The sequence below is a fragment of the Triturus cristatus genome, chromosome 1_2 (assembly GCF_964204655.1).
Source record: "Triturus cristatus chromosome 1_2, aTriCri1.1, whole genome shotgun sequence".
Classification (NCBI taxonomy): domain Eukaryota; kingdom Metazoa; phylum Chordata; class Amphibia; order Caudata; family Salamandridae; genus Triturus; species Triturus cristatus.
The window spans coordinates 800,035,443-800,052,937 of NC_140580.1; positions in this window are offsets into that span (position 1 = coordinate 800,035,443).

Genomic DNA, 17,495 nt, shown 5'->3' on the forward strand with positions numbered 1-17,495 from the left:
GGGAAATAATTCACGGGGAGATACTTGTGCACATAGCTAAATCAGATGGAGAAGCTGGGATTAGAACCATAGCCCCAAAACACAGAAAAGACAATAACGAGGTCCTTCCCTTCCAAAGCATGCTGGGCTGCTCTATACACTGCAGAAAGGTGTGAGGAATGATCAGACTTTGCTAACTGATGCCTTACCATCCAATCAAATGAATGTTTCTGATGTGCATGCCCACCACATGGGCTGGGTGAATAAGGTAATTGTCCCAGGAATAGCTTTCCTGACACTGACCATGTCATCAGTGATGTAATATGTGAAGTCATAAGCAGTACATTGCGGGGGCGTAGTTACAGTTAGCTCAGGTAACAATAACTGCTGAGTTTCACAGGTTTCGTACAATTTAAATCTGAGCCTAACAATAACGTCCCTGTAACCTTTGTTTTTTTCAGTGAATTATTAAGGATTTTTAAATTGTATTTCCTAACTGTAACTTCACTGTAACCTTTGTTTTTGTTAAGTGAATTTCTAAGGTTCTTCCAACTCTATCTTCTAACTATAACGTCCCTGTAACCTTTGGGTTTTAAGTGAATTTCTATGTTTTATTTAACTAGTAATCACATTGGCAGAGTCGTGTAGAAAGGGTGCGAGACTCTAAACGGGTTCTTAAAAATCCTGTTGTGCCTGAATTACTGGAGGTAACATGAGGGATCTGGGTCTCCAAGAACCCTCAGCATCCAAGAGGACTTCATCCCCCAACCAGCAGTGCGCCAGGAGGTGCATTTGCAGAGTGGTGGAGAAAGGGGGTGTGGCCTTTAAAGACCTCCCATCAATTCCACTGTGTGGGACTTACTGGAGGTAGCAGGAGGGCTTGTTGGTCCCCAAGAACACTCTAGAGCAAAGGTGACTCCATCCCCCAACCTGCAGTGCGTCAGGAGGCGCATTTGCCGAGTGGTGGAGAAAGGGGTCGTTGCCTCAAAAGTCCTCTCAGCAATCATGGTCTGTGGGACACAGTGAAGGTAATAGGAGGGCTTGTTGGCCCCTGAGGACCCTCAGCATACAAGGACACTTCATCCCCCAATCAGCAGTGCACCAGGAGGTGCGTTTCAAAAGTGCTGGAGAAAGTGGGCAAGGCCCACGAAGTCCTCTCAGCATTTACTCTGTGTGGGACTTACTGGAGGTAACAGGAGGGCTTTTTGGACCCCTAGGACCCTCTGGAGCCAAGGGGACTTTATCCCCAAACAGAAGCATGCCAGGAAGGGTGTTTGTAGAGTGGTGGAGAAAGGGGACATGGCCTCCCAAGACCTCTTAGAATTCCCACTGTGTGGAACTTACTGAAGGTAACAGGGACGTGTTTGCCCACAAGGAGCCTCAGCAGCCAAGGGGACTTCATCCCTGAACCAGAAGTGCGCCAGGAGGTGCGTTTGGAGAAAGGTGGAGAAAGGGTGCGGGGCCTCCGTCAACTTGCCAGTCCTTTTTTTCTATTAAGAGAACCCCATCCCCCAGCCTTTTTTGAATTGGGGAGGGAAGGCCCCTCCCTTGGCCAATTTTGGCATGGAGACTCCATCCCTCAGGGCCTGGCTTTAAAAAAAAGTTTTTTAAACATATAGGGGAGAAGGTGGGTGTGGCCATCCTTCCGAAGCCAATTTCGGATGAGGGGACCCTATCCCCCAGGGTCTGGCCTCTCCATTGGTGAGCACAGGGCAGCCTTGATGCCCCTGTGGTCCCTGCCAGCTCCCACCATTCTGACAAACATTCATCTCCCTGGATCTCAAAGCAATTTGTCTGTTTCCCTTCTTGCTTGACAGTTGACAGGAAAACAGACAAATGCTCCACTTCCATTGCTGCACTTTGGCGGGAAGCTCCTGTCAAGAAACAGCAAATTGATATGCAGGAGCTGGCACTGTGGGGTGGCAGTCCCCAGGGCAATGTGCGGCTCCAGGAGAGGACCATCCCTTCTATAATTTCATCCCGGGGAGGTGGTGGTCTCCAGAGCTGTGGGGGAGGTCCCCATGGCCCCCCGCATTCTTTAAACTTTAAGCCCCAGGGACGTGGCGGTCCCTGGGGCTGTTCTAATAGCCCCGGGGAGTTGGTGGTCCCTGGATCGTCAATGAGCCCCAGGAAGGGGGCGCCCTCCTTCTTTATTACAATGCCCTTTGGACCTGGCCCAATCAGGGGCCGATATTGAAAAAAGTGCAGGAGCCCATGCTCCATTTTTAAAGAAGATTTCGACGTTATACGTGGCTCGATGAAAATGTATAAAAAAATAGGGCTTTTTTTGCCCAGGGTGGTCCCTGTAGAAACCCCCCCAAGAGGCCTAGGGGGTCAGGGTATTTCTACCCTGCCCCCCTTTTCTTGTTTTTACATATTTTGTGGGATTCGACTACACATATTCATATACACACACACACACACATATATATATATATATATATATATATATACATATTCACTGAAAAAACCATAGGTTTCACACACGTTATAGTTAGGAATTAGCATTTCAAAAACCTTGCAAATTCACTTAAAAAACCATAGGTTTCACACATGTTATAGTTAGCTGGACATTTCACTTGTGAAAAACCATTGAAATTCCCCCGTTATAGTTAGTGCAGGCAACTATAACTCACGCGACCGCAATCCTCTGCTGATGACGTCAGATATTACATCACTGTATTTAGACACTTATTTACCCATGTCTTCTTCCATTAATTTTTAGCTATACATATATTACAAATATTTTTTTTTCAGAAAGACACATATGTCATCAGTGATGTAATATCTGACGTCATCAGCAGAGGATTGCGGTCGCGTGAGTTATAGTTGCCTGCACTAACTATAACGGGGGAATTTCAATGGTTTTTCACGAGTGAAATGTCCAGCTAACTATAACATGTGTGAAACCTATGGTTTTTTAAGTGAATTTGCAAGGTTTTTTAAATGCTAATTCCTAACTATAACGTGTGTGAAACCTATGGTTTTTTCAGTGAATTTGTACGTTTTTTTAAATGCTAAGTTATGTATCTTTTTATTTTTTTTAAGGTTTTTCACCGTGCGCGTACCGTACGCGCACAGTGCGCTTCGCGCGCTTCGCGCGCTTCGCGCGCGCACTGTGGGCTCGCGGTGCGCTTTACGCACCGCGCGCCCACGTTACGCAGTTCGCGGAATTTTTCCGTTTCTACCGTACGCGCACGCTACGCGTACTCCGTGATTTTTCGCAAAAAAATTAAAGGAACTTTTGGCCCTTGGGGGTCCTTCTGGGACCCCCTGACAAAGGCTAGGGGGTCAGGAACTGTCCACCCTGCCCCCTTTTCACGTTCTCCACCTTTGTTTTTCACCCCCTCAGACTGCGAGAGACAAAATGGCGGCCGACACTTCCTGGTTTCGACCGATTCGAATGTTTACTAAGATCTAACAACCAATCACAATCGCGCTCGTGCACGGCAGCGTGCACGTACGGTAAGTTTTACCGTACGCGCACGGTGTGCGCTTATAGATATATATATGCTTTTAAATGCTATTTTCTCAGGAAATACTGAACAGATTTACACCAGACCTGCAAAAGGCACATCCCTGACCTGAGGACTACCTCTCTGCCAAATTTCAAGTAATTCTGTTCAGCCGTTCGGGCTGTAGCTTGGACTAAAGGTCCTGTGGAAAAATGCATGGGGAAAACGCGTTTTGGGACCCCCCCTTTTTCTCAGCCCCCGCTTGACGAATCCCCCCGAGACTTTCAGGGAAGGAGTGGAGCAAAGCGCCCCACCTATTTTGAAAATGTCACGAGGATTCGTCAATCGGCGCCAAAGTTATTCCAAATAGAATGTTGCGGATTTCCTATGGAAACACGTTCCTAACTATAACTATCTACTGGCGACCGCCAGTAGATAATATATATATATATATATATATAAACACACACATATATATATATATATATACACACACACACACACATATATACATATATATCTATATATATTAACTACTGGCGGTCGCCAGTAGGTAGTTATAGTTAGGACCAAGGAAGAACATTTTCTGTTTTGCTTATAACTTTGGCATCGTTTGATGAATCTTCATGACATTTTCCAAACTAATTGGTTGTTCATATCAGCTCTTATGTGGGAAGTTTGGGGGTGATTCATCAAGGGGGGGTCGAGAAAAAGGGGGTCCCAAAACGTGTTTTCTCCATGTTAATTTCCTTAGGAATCTTTAGACAAGGTTACAGGTCGAACGGGTGAACGGAATTACTCCCAAATTTGGCAGGGAGAAGGGTCTTGGTCTAGAAAGCATGCTTTTGTTTATTTGGTGTAAATCCATTCAGTAGTTTTTGAGAAATATTGAAATTTACAGATATCGAGATTTGGGAATTCTGCCATCCGATTGGCTGAGGCGTTACGAGCATGAGCTTGCTGGTGATTGGCTGCGAGCGGTTGCAACTAGGAAGTGTTGGCCGTCATTTTGTGATTCTGTTGAAGCGAGTAAGGGGAAAAAAGGGAGAAAAAAGTGGGAAAGAGGAGGGTAAGAGCACTGTGAGCTTTGTAGGGTGGGTAGGGTGTGGTATAGAGGGAGTGTGAAGCGAATTATTTATCCCTGCTTATTGGTTGGGAGCGCTGCGAGCGGTTGCATCTAGGAAGTGTTGGCCGCCATTTTGTGATTCCGTCGAAGCGATTAAGGGGAAAAAAAGTGCGAAAAAAGTCAGAAAGAGGACGGTAGGAGCAGTGTAACCTTTGTGGGGGTGTTTAGGGTGTGCTATAGAGGGGGTGCGAAGCGAACTACTCATAGCTACTGGTCTGAAAGTGATGGGTACGGAAATTAAGTGAGGTATTGCGTAGAGTCTGATGCTGCTAAGGTGAGCTGCTGCGGGAGTCGGGGATGAAAGCGGGAGCCTAAACTGTGTGTCTTATGGTGTGAAGTCATGTGCCCTGGCCGCTGTGCCACACCTGTCTAAGTAGTGTCAGTAATATTTTATACATAGCAGGAGGAAGTTTTGTTTGGAACACGGTAATTTGTATATGGTGCTTAGGTGGTGTTATACAGGGAGTGCGAAGGTAAATCAATTCAGTATTTGTAAATTGCAAACTACACAGAAAACGATAATTGATTGGAAGATAAGAAGCATTGGGTACTAAAAGCTAGGGTGCATATTAGTTGCGTAAAAAAGCATGTTTGTCATTGGTTAATAAAGAGCAGTCTAAACGTGGAGTACATTCGATAGGATGAAATGGGAAAAGCTCAACCAGACGTGCTACTTGCATTTGGGAGGTACTTTTGGAACTTAAAACAATGGTGAACTTTTAACCCGCAGGTGCTGTTAAATGTTCGAGAATATGCTGAAAAAAAACCTGTTACGTTTAAAAAAAATCATGAACTTTTAACCTGCAGGTGTCGTAGAATGTTCCTGAAAGTGTGGTGATAAAATAGGTTGAACTTCTGACCTGTATGTGGCGCGGAATATTAAGCAGCTTTTCAGATGGAAAATTCAAAAATAACCAATGGAGATAAGTTTTGCAATGTCGATGAAGGAATGAAGTATTCTGATTTGTTCTTTACATGTATTTATATGTGGAGCGACAGAGAAATTGTGCCATTACTGGTTCCATTCTTGATGAAAGCGGTGCATGGTCATGTGATCAAGGGCCGAGTGGGGGCTGAAACTGACGTCATCAGCAGAGGATTGCGGTCGCGTGAGTTATAGTTGCCTGCACTAACTATAACGGGGGAATTTCAATGGTTTTTCACGAGTGAAATGTCCAGCTAACTATAACATGTGTGAAACCTATGGTTTTTTAAGTGAATTTGCAAGGTTTTTTAAATGCTAATTCCTAACTATAACGTGTGTGAAACCTATGTTTTTTTCCGTGAATTTGTACGTTTTTTTAAATGCTAAGTTATGTATTTTTTAATTTTTTTTAAGGTTTTTCACCGTGCGCGTACCGTACGCGCACAGTGCGCTTTGCGCGCTTCGCGCGCGCGCTGTGGGCTCGCGGTGCGCTTCACGCACCGAGCGCCCACGTTACGCAGTTCGCGGAATTTTTCCGTTTCTACCGTACGCGCACGCTACGCGTACTCCGTGATTTTTTGCAAAAAAATTAAAGGAACTTTTGGCCCTTGGGGGTCCTTCTGGGACCCCCTGACAAAGGCTAGGGGGTCAGGAACTGTCCACCCTGCCCCCTTTTCACGTTCTCCACCTTTGTTTTTCACCCCCTCAGACTTCGAGAGACAAAATGGCGGCCGACACTTCCTGGTTTCGACCGATTCGAATGTTTACTAAGATCTAACGATCAATCACAATAGCGCTAGCGCACGGCAGCGTGCGCGTACGGTAAGTTTTACCGTACGTGCACGGTGTGCGCTTTTTATAGATATATATATGCTTTTAAATGCTATTTTCTCAGGAAATACTGAACAGATTTACACCAGACCTGCAAAAGACACATCCCTGACCTGAGAACTACCTCTCTGCCAAATTTCAAGTAATTCTGTTCAGCCGTTCGGGCTGTAGCTTGGACTAAAGGTCCTGTGGAAAAATGCATGGGGAAAACGCGTTTTGGGACCCCCCCTTTTTCTCAGCCCCTGCTTGACGAATCCCCCCGAGACTTTCAGGGAAGGAGTGGAGCGGAGCGCCCCACCTATTTTGAAAATGTCGCGAGGATTCGTCAATCGGCGCCAAAGTTATTCCAAATAGAATGTTGCGGATTTCCTATGGAAACACGATCCTAACTATAACTATCTACTGGCGACCGCCAGTAGATAATATATATATATATACACACACACACATATTACCTACTGGCGGTCGCCAGTAGGTAGTTATAGTTAGGACCCCTTTTCCATAGGAAATCCGCAACATTCTATTTTGAATAACTTTGGCGCCGGTCGATGAATCCTCGCGAATTTCTCAAAATAGGTGGGGCGCTACGCTCCGCTCCTACCCTGAAAGTCTCGGGGGGATTCGTCAAGCGGGGGCTGAGATAAAAGGGGGGTCCCAAAACGCGTTTTTCCCATGCATTTTTCCATAGGACCTTTAGACAGAGCTACAGCCCGAACGGCTGAACAGAATTACTAGAAATTTGGCAGAGAGGTAGTCCCTATGTCAAGGAAGTGCCTTTTGTAGGTTTGGTGTAAATCTGTTCCGTAGATTCTGAGAAAATAGCCTTTAAATCAATATATATATCTGAGCCCGCTTATGGTACGCTTACCGTACGCTTACCGTACGCGTACGGTGGCGTGCGTGAGCGCGATTCTGATTGGCTCTTAGATCTTAGTAAACATTCGAATCGGCCGAAACCAGGAAGCGGCGTCCGCCATTTTGTCTCTTGCACTGAGTGTTATTTATCAAACATGATGCCCAAAAACATGTTACGGGGCTGTTTTGACAACTCCCTCCCACATAGTCATGTTGAGGGAGTCCCCAAACATCCCCCAAGAGCAAAAACGGTTTTATTTTTTTTTCGGCAATTTCGCCGAGTACGCTTACCGTACGCTTACCGTAAGCGTACTGCAAAAAATAGAAATAAAAAAAACACTATCCACACTTACCCCACCCCCTGTGCTTTTGGTGGCCGTAGGCCACCAAATATACATGGCTTATTACATCAGTAAAAAAACTATATTTTGGCAACATGAAATTATAAAATCGAAATAAAAAAAACACTATCCACATTGACCCCAACCCCTGTGCTTTTGGTGGCCGAAGGCCACCAAATGTACAGGGCTTATTAAAGTTGATAAAAACCGTGCACGGAACGCACTGCGTTAAGTGGGCGCGCACGCCTCGAATGGCGTAAAGTAACTTAGCATTTAAAAAAACGTACAAATTCACTGAAAAAACCATAGGTTTCACACACGTTATAGTTAGGAATTAGCATTTAAAAAACCTTGCAAATTCACTGAAAAAACCATAGGTTTCACACATGTTATAGTTAGCGGAAATTTTACTGATAAAAAACCAATGAAATTGCCCCGTTATAGTTAGTGCTGGCAACTATAACTCACGCGACCGCAATCTTCTGCTGATGACATATGTGTCTTTATAAAAAAAAATATTTGTAATATATGTATAGCTAAAAATGTATGGAAGAAGACATGGGCAAATAAGTGTCTAAATACAGTATTAGCATCAGCAGAGGATTGCGGTCGCGTGAGTTATAGTTGCCAGCACTAACTATAACGGGGCAATTTCATTGGTTTTTTATCAGTAAAATTTCCGCTAACTATAACATGTGTGAAACCTATGGTTTTTTCAGTGAATATATATATATACACACACACACACACATATATACATCTATATCTATATATATTAACTACTGGCGGTCACCAGTAGGTAGTTATAGTTAGGACCAAGGAAGAACATTTTTTGTTTTGCTTATAACTTTGGCATCGTTTGATGAATCTTCATGAAATTTTCCAAACTAATTGGTTGTTCATATCAGCTCTTATGTGGGAAGTTTGGGGGCGATTCATCAAGGGGGGGGTCGAGAAAAAGGGGGGTCCCAAAACGTGTTTTCTCCATGTTAGTTTCCATAGGAAACTTTAGACAAGGTTACAGTTCGAACGGGTGAACGGAATTACACCCAAATTTGGCAGGGAGAAGGGTCTTGGTCTAGAAAGCATGCTTTTGTTTATTTGGTGTAAATCCGTTCAGCGGTTTTTGAGAAATATTGAAATTTACAGATATCGATATTTGGGAATTCTGCCATCCGATTGGCTGAGGTGTTACGAGCATGAGCTTGCTGGTGATTGGCTGCGAGCGGTTGCAACTAGGAAGTGTTGGCCGTCATTTTGTGATTCTGTTGAAGCGAGTAAGGGGAAAAAAGGGAGAAAAAAGTGGGAAAAAGGAGGTTAAGAGCACTGTGAGGTTTGTAGGGTGGGTGAGGGTGTGCTATAGAGGGAGTGTGAAGCGAATTATTTATCCCTGCTTATTGGTTGGGAGCGCTGCGAGCGGTTGCATCTAGGAAATGTTGGCCGCCATTTTGTGATTCCGTCGAAGCGATTAAGGGGAAAAAAAGGGCGAAAAAAGTCAGAAAGAGGATGGTAGGAGCAGTGCAACCTTTGTGGGGGTGTTTAGGGTGTGCTATAGAGGGGGTGCGAAGCGAACTACTCATAGCTACTGGTCTGAAAGTGATGGGTACGGAAATTAAGTGAGGTATTGCGTAGAGTCTGATGCTGCTAAGGTGAGCTGCTGCGGGAGTCGGGGATGAAAGCGGGAGCCTAAACTGTGTGTCCTATGGTGTGAAGTCATGTGCCCTGGCCGCTGTGCCACACCTGTCTAAGTAGTGTCAGTAATATTTTATACATAGTAGGAGGAAGTTTTGTTTGGAACACAGTAATTTGTATATGGTGCTTAGGTGGTGGTATACAGGGAGTGCGAAGGTAAATCAATTCAGTATTTGTAAATTGCAAACTACACAGAAAACGATAATTGATTGGAAGATAAGAAGCATTGGGTACTAAAAACTAGGGTGCATATTAGTTGCGTAAAAAAGCATGTTTGTCATTGGTTAATAAAGAGCAGTCTAAACGTGGAGTACATTCAATAGGATGAAATGGGAAAAGCTCAACCAGACGTGCTACTTGCATTTGGGAGGTACTTTTGGAACTTAAAACAATGGTGAACTTTTAACCCGCAGGTGCTGTTAAATGTTCGAGAATATGCTGAAAAAAAACCTGTTACGTTTAAAAAAAATCATGAACTTTTAACCTGCAGGTGTCGTAGAATGTTCCTGAAAGTGTGGTGATAAAATAGGTTGAACTTCTGACCTGTATGTGGCGCGGAATATTAAGCAGCTTTTCAGATGGAAAATTCAAAAATAACCAATGGAGATAAGTTTTGCAATGTCGATGAAGGAATGAAGTATTCGGATTTGTTCTTTACATGTATTTATATGTGGAGCGACAGAGAAATTGTGCCATTACTGGTTCCATTCTTGATGAAAGCGGTGCATGGTCATGTGATCAAGGCCCGAGTGGGGGCTGAAACTGACGTCATCAGCAGAGGATTGCGGTCGCGTGAGTTATAGTTGCCTGCACTAACTATAACGGGGGAATTTCAATGGTTTTTCACGAGTGAAATGTCCAGCTAACTATAACATGTGTGAAACCTATGGTTTTTAAGTGAATTTGCAAGGTTTTTTAAATGCTAATTCCTAACTATAACGTGTGTGAAACCTATGTTTTTTTCAGTGAATTTGTACGTTTTTTTAAATGCTAAGTTATGTATTTTTTTATTTTTTTTAAGGTTTTTCACCGTGCGCGTACCGTACGCGCACAGTGCGCTTTGCGCGCTTCGCGCGCGCGCTGTGGGCTCGCGGTGCACTTCACGCACCGAGCGCCCACGTTACGCAGTTCGCGGAATTTTTCCGTTTCTACCGTACGCGCACGCTACGCGTACTCCGTGATCTTTTGCAAAAAAATTAAAGGAACTTTTGGCCCTTGGGGGTCCTTCTGGGACCCCCTGACAAAGGCTAGGGGGTCAGGAACTGTCCACCCTGCCCCCTTTTCACGTTCTCCACCTTTGTTTTTCACCCCTCAGACTGCGAGAGACAAAATGGCGGCCGACACTTCCTGGTTTCGACCGATTCGAATGTTTACTAAGATCTAACAATCAATCACAATAACGCTCGCGCACGGCAGCGTGCGCGTACGATAAGTTTTACCGTACGCGCACGGTGTGCGCTTATAGATATATATATGCTTTTAAATGCTATTTTCTCAGGAAATACTGAACAGATTTACACCAGACCTGCAAAAGGCACATCCCTGACCTGAGAACTACCTCTCTGCCAAATTTCAAGTAATTCTATTCAGCCGTTCGGGCTGTAGCTTGGACTAAAGGTCCTGTGGAAAAATGCATGGGGAAAACGCGTTTTGGGACCCCCCTTTTTCTCAGCCCCCGCTTGACGAATCCCCCCGAGACTTCCAGGGAAGGAGTGGAGCGGAGCGCCCCACCTATTTTGAAAATGTCGCGAGGATTCGTCAATCGGCGCCAAAGTTATTCCAAATAGAATTTTGCGGATTTCCTATGGAAACACGATCCCAACTATAACTATCTACTGGCGACCGCCAGTAGATAATATATATATATATATACACACACACATATATATATATATACACACACACACACACACACACATATATACATCTATATCTATATATATTAACTACTGGCGGTCGCCAGTAGGTAGTTATAGTTAGGACCAAGGAAGAACATTTTTTGTTTTGCTTATAACTTTGGCATCGTTTGATGAATCTTCATGAAATTTTCCAAACTAATTGGTTGTTCATATCAGCTCTTATGTGGGAAGTTTGGGGGCGATTGATCAAGGGGGGGGTCGAGAAAAATGGGGTCCCAAAACGTGTTTTCTCCATGTTAGTTTCCATAGGAAACTTTAGACAAGGTTACAGATCGAACGGGTGAACGGAATTACACCCAAATTTGGCAGGGAGAAGGGTCTTGGTCTAGAAAGCATGCTTTTGTTTATTTGGTGTAAATCCGTTCAGTAGTTTTTGAGAAATATTGAAATTTACAGATATCGATATTTGGGAATTCTGCCATCCGATTGGCTGAGGTGTTACGAGCATGAGCTTGCTGGTGATTGGCTGCGAGCGGTTGCAACTAGGAAGTGTTGGCCGTCATTTTGTGATTCTGTTGAAGCGAGTAAGGGGAAAAAAGTGAGAAAAAAGTGGGAAAGAGGAGGGTAAGAGCACTGTGAGGTTTGTAGGGTGGGTAGGGTGTGCTATAGAGGGAGTGTGAAGCGAATTATTTATCCCTGCTTATTGGTTGGGAGCGCTGCGAGCGGTTGCATCTAGGAAATGTTGGCCGCCATTTTGTGATTCCGTCGAAGCGATTAAGGGGAAAAAAAGGGCGAAAAAAGTCAGAAAGAGGATGGTAGGAGCAGTGTAACCTTTGTGGGGGTGTTTAGGGTGTGCTATAGAGGGGGTGCGAAGCGAACTACTCATAGCTACTGGTCTGAAAGTGATGGGTACGGAAATTAAGTGAGGTATTGCGTAGAGTCTGATGCTGCTAAGGTGAGCTGCTGCGGGAGTCGGGGATGAAAGCGGGAGCCTAAACTGTGTGTCTTATGGTGTGAAGTCATGTGCCCTGGCCGCTGTGCCACACCTGTCTAAGTAGTGTCAGTAATATTTTATACATAGCAGGAGGAAGTTTTGTTTGGAACACGGTAATTTGTATATGGTGCTTAGGTGGTGGTATACAGGGAGTGCGAAGGTAAATCAATTCAGTATTTGTAAATTGCAAACTACACAGAAAACGATAATTGATTGGAAGATAAGAAGCATTGGGTACTAAAAACTAGGGTGCATATTAGTTGCTTAAAAAAGCATTTTTGTCATTGGTTAATAAAGAGCAGTCTAAACGTGGAGTACATTCGATAGGATGAAATGGGAAAAGCTCAACCAGACGTGCTACTTGCATTTGGGAGGTACTTTTGGAACTTAAAACAATGGTGAACTTTTAACCCGCAGGTGCTGTTAAATGTTCGAGAATATGCTGAAAAGAAACCCGTTACGTTTAAAAAAAATCATGAACTTTTAACCTGCAGGTGTCGTAGAATGTTCCTGAAAGTGTGGTGATAAAATAGGTTGAACTTCTGACCTGTATGTGGCGCGGAATATTAAGCAGCTTTTCAGATGGAAAATTCAAAAATAACCAATGGAGATAAGTTTTGTTATGTCGATGAAGGAATGAAGTATTCTGATTTGTTCTTTACATGTATTTATATGTGGAGCGACAGAGAAATTGTGCCATTACTGGTTCCATTCTTGATGAAAGCGGTGCATGGTCATGTGATCAAGGCCCGAGTGGGGGCTGAAACTGACGTCATCAGCAGAGGATTGCGGTCGCGTGAGTTATAGTTGCCTGCACTAACTATAACGGGGGAATTTCAATGGTTTTTCACGAGTGAAATGTCCAGCTAACTATAACATGTGTGAAACCTATGGTTTTTTAAGTGAATTTGCAAGGTTTTTTAAATGCTAATTCCTAACTATAACGTGTGTGAAACCTATGTTTTTTTCAGTGAATTTGTACGTTTTTTTAAATGCTAAGTTATGTATTTTTTTATTTTTTTTAAGGTTTTTCACCGTGCGCGTACCGTACGCGCACAGTGCGCTTTGCGCGCTTCGCGCGCGCGCTGTGGGCTCGCGGTGCGCTTCACGCACCGAGCGCCCACGTTACGCAGTTCGTGGAATTTTTCCGTTTCTACCGTACGCGCACGCTACGCGTACTCCGTCATTTTTCGCATAAAAATTAAAGGAACTTTTGGCCCTTGGGGGTCCTTCTGGGACCCCCTGACAAAGGCTAGGGGGTCAGGAACTGTCCACCCTGCCCCCTTTTCACGTTCTCCACCTTTGTTTTTCACCCCCTCAGACTGCGAGAGACAAAATGGCGGCCGACACTTCCTGGTTTCGACCGATTCGAATGTTTACTAAGATCTAACAATCAATCACAATAGCGCTCGCGCACGGCAGCGTGCGCGTACGGTAAGTTTTACCGTACGCGCACGGTGTGCGCTTATAGATATATATATGCTTTTAAATGCTATTTTCTCAGGAAATACTGAACAGATTTACACCAGACCTGCAAAAGGCACATCCCTGACCTGAGAACTACCTCTCTGCCAAATTTCAAGTAATTCTGTTCAGCCGTTCGGGCTGTAGCTTGGACTAAAGGTCCTGTGGAAAAATGCATGGGGAAAACGCGTTTTGGGACCCCCCCTTTTTCTCAGCCCCTGCTTGACGAATCCCCCCGAGACTTTCAGGGAAGGAGTGGAGCGGAGCGCCCCACCTATTTTGAAAATGTCGCGAGGATTCGTCAATCGGCGCCAAAGTTATTCCAAATAGAATGTTGCAGATTTCCTATGGAAACACGATCCTAACTATAACTATCTACTGGCGACCGCCAGTAGATAATATATATATACACACACACACATATATATATATATACACACACACACACACATATATACATCTATATCTATATATATTAACTACTGGCGGTCGCCAGTAGGTAGTTATAGTTAGGACCAAGGAAGAACATTTTTTGTTTTGCTTATAACTTTGGCATCGTTTGATGAATCTTCATGAAATTTTCCAAACTAATTGGTTGTTCATATCAGCTCTTATGTGGGAAGTTTGGGGGCGATTCATCAAGGGGGCGGGTCGAGAAAAAGGGGGTCCCAAAATGTGTTTTCTCCATGTTAGTTTCCATAGGAAACTTTAGACAAGGTTACAGGTCGAACGGGTGAACGGAATTACACCCAAATTTGGCAGGGAGAAGGGTCTTGGTCTAGAAAGCATGCTTTTGTTTATTTGGTGTAATCGATATTTGGGAATTCTGCCATCCGATTGGCTGAGGTGTTACGAGCATGAGCTTGCTGGTGATTGGCTGCGAGCGGTTGCAACTAGGAAGTGTTGGCCGTCATTTTGTGATTCTGTTGAAGCGAGTCAGGGGAAAAAAGGGAGAAAAAAGTGGGAAAGAGGAGGGTAAGAGCACTGTGAGGTTTGTAGGGTGGGTAGGGTGTGCTATAGAGGGAGTGTGAAGCGGATTATTTATCCCTACTTATTGGTTGGGAGCGCTGCGAGCGGTTGCATCTAGGAAATGTTGGCTGTCATTTTGTGATTCCGTCGAAGCGATTAAGGGGAAAAAAAGGGCGAAAAAAGTCAGAAAGAGGATGGTAGGAGCAGTGTAACCTTTGTGGGGTGTTTAGGGTGTGCTATAGAGGGGGTGCGAAGCGAACTACTCATAGCTACTGGTCTGAAAGTGATGGGTACGGAAATTAAGTGAGGTATTGCGTAGAGTCTGATGCTGCTAAGGTGAGCTGCTGCGGGAGTCGGGGATGAAAGCGGGAGCCTAAACTGTGTGTCTTATGGTGTGAAGTCATGTGCCCTGGCCGCTGTGCCACACCTGTCTAAGTAGTGTCAGTAATATTTTATACATAGCAGGAGGAAGTTTTGTTTGGAACACGGTAATTTGTATATGGTGCTTAGGTGGTGGTATACAGGGAGTGCGAAGGTAAATCAATTCAGTATTTGTAAATTGCAAACTATACAGAAAACGATAATTGATTGGAAGATAAGAAGCATTGGGTACTAAAAACTAGGGTGCATATTAGTTGCGTAAAAAAGCATGTTTGTCATTGGTTATTAAAGAGCAGTCTAAACGTGGAGTACATTCGATAGGATGAAATGGGAAAAGCTCAACCAGACGTGCTACTTGCATTTGGGAGGTACTTTTGGAACTTAAAACAATGGTGAACTTTTAACCCGCAGGTGCTGTTAAATGTTCGAGAATATGCTGAAAAAAAACCCGTTACGTTTAAAAAAAATCATGAACTTTTAACCTGCAGGTGTCGTAGAATGTTCCTGAAAGCTTGTTGATAAAATAGGTTGAACTTCTGACCTGTATGTGGCGCGGAATATTAAGCAGCTTTTCAGATGGAAAATTCAAAAATAACCAATGGAGATAAGTTTTGCTATGTCGATGAAGGAATGAAGTATTCTGATTTGTTCTTTACATGTATTTATATGTGGAGCGACAGAGAAATTGTGCCATTACTGGTTCCATTCTTGATGAAAGCGGTGCATTACATGTACTGTGTGACAACGAAAGAATTTTATGCATGTGTGACATTTGAAATCTGTATACCAACTACAAAGGTGAGGTAGAAATGAACAAGGTGTGTTATGTGTTCTGTAGTAGTGATTAAGTATTTGAGGTGATATTTTTAAGTTTGAAAATATTTTTATTTCAAAATAATATCCTGTTAGTAAAGTGTGGTGTTTCATATTGGTTATAAAATATGCATAAAGTACTTTATATATGTTTAGGAATTTTTCACAAAGAAGAAATGTAGTTTGTCATCTTTAAAGGACTATATGGTTTTGAAAATGAGGTACAGCGTTAATTTGGGTTTGTTAATGTATTCAGGCGAGATACACAAAATGTCCCACGTTTGCAAATTATACTTTTTGTGGAAGTAGTGTGGAGGGGGGGTAGGAGATGTATGCGTTATTAAGTTAAAAGTGATAAAACCAAAGCCAGAAATGTTATGTGGACAGGTTGTGGTCTCATTTTTAACAGTGAGAGGTAGATTTGGATATAAGTCTAGGTAGGTTGTTGTACTGTGAGGCCGTCTACAGTGTTTGGAGATTACATGGAGAGGAGATGGAGATAATAAAAGTGATACGTTCCTTTTATATGTATGCATAGTTTGAATCATTTGAATATAGGTTGAGATATAATATGAACATGGTTCCTGGTTTCCATTTGGGTATACTTAATAGTTTTAGTAGTTTGTGACTAGTGAATAATAAAAAGGTAGATATACTAAAATATATGGTAGTAAACATATTAATTATTGTCTGTTTTTATGAAATAGAAGTGGTTGGGGAGTGTTTCTTTAGAAGAGATGTTTTATAAATGTGTGAGAGATGAAAAAGAAATGAAAATGTTTGGTATATTTTCTGTATGACTTTCTTGACATTAGTAAAGTACATGTCATTACAAGTGATAGTAATTGTCAGGCTGTGTTCCTGCGCTTAATATACATAGGTGTTTAATCTCTATTTACCGCTCCCCAGCGAGCCTCCTCACCCGCCCATTTCCATACCCCCCCACCACTCCACAGGCCTCTCACCTTCCACATCTCCAGTAACCAACTCCCCTAAATCTCAACTTAAGAACAATGCCTCCTTGCTCAACTTTCTCCCCGTCACTGAGCTTGAAGTCCTCAATATAATTGGCAATCTAAAACCGTCCTCCCACACAAAAGACCCAATACCCTCCAACCTTGTCCCTGCCCTTAAGCACATCATCACCCCATTCTGGACCAAAATCTTCAACACCTTTCTCTCCACGGGCTGTGTCCCCTCCTCCCTTCAGCTTGGTCAAATCTCGCTCATAATCAAAAACACCATGCTGACCCCAATGACCTAAATAATCTCCGCCCCATCACTAACCTCCCCCTTCTCTCAAAGGTACTTGAAAAATGTGTCCTACTACAACTAGACAAACACATAGACAATTTCAACCTTCTCGACCCCTTTCAATCTGGCTTCAGAAAAGGCTGCAGCACCGAAACGGCAATGCTCAATGTCATAGATGACATCCATCAATCACTTGACAATAGCGAGACCTGCCTTCTTATCCTTCTTGATCTCTCCGCAGCATTTGATACAGTCAACCATTCAGCCCTACTTAATGTGCTTAGGACCCGTTTCGGCCTTAATGGCACCGCCTACAAATGGTTCATCTCTTATCTACAACACCGTATTCAGCAAATCAAAATTCAAAACTGTCTCTCTACCCCCACTCCTGTCTTCCTTGGAGTCCCCCAAGGATCTATTCTGTCTCCCTCCCTCTTTAACCTCTTTATGGAACCCCTCACCCTCATTCTTAACCAAGCAGGCATAAATTACCACCTCTACGCCGATGACACCCAAATCTATTACAAGATTAAAACTCATGCTGACATCTTACACCT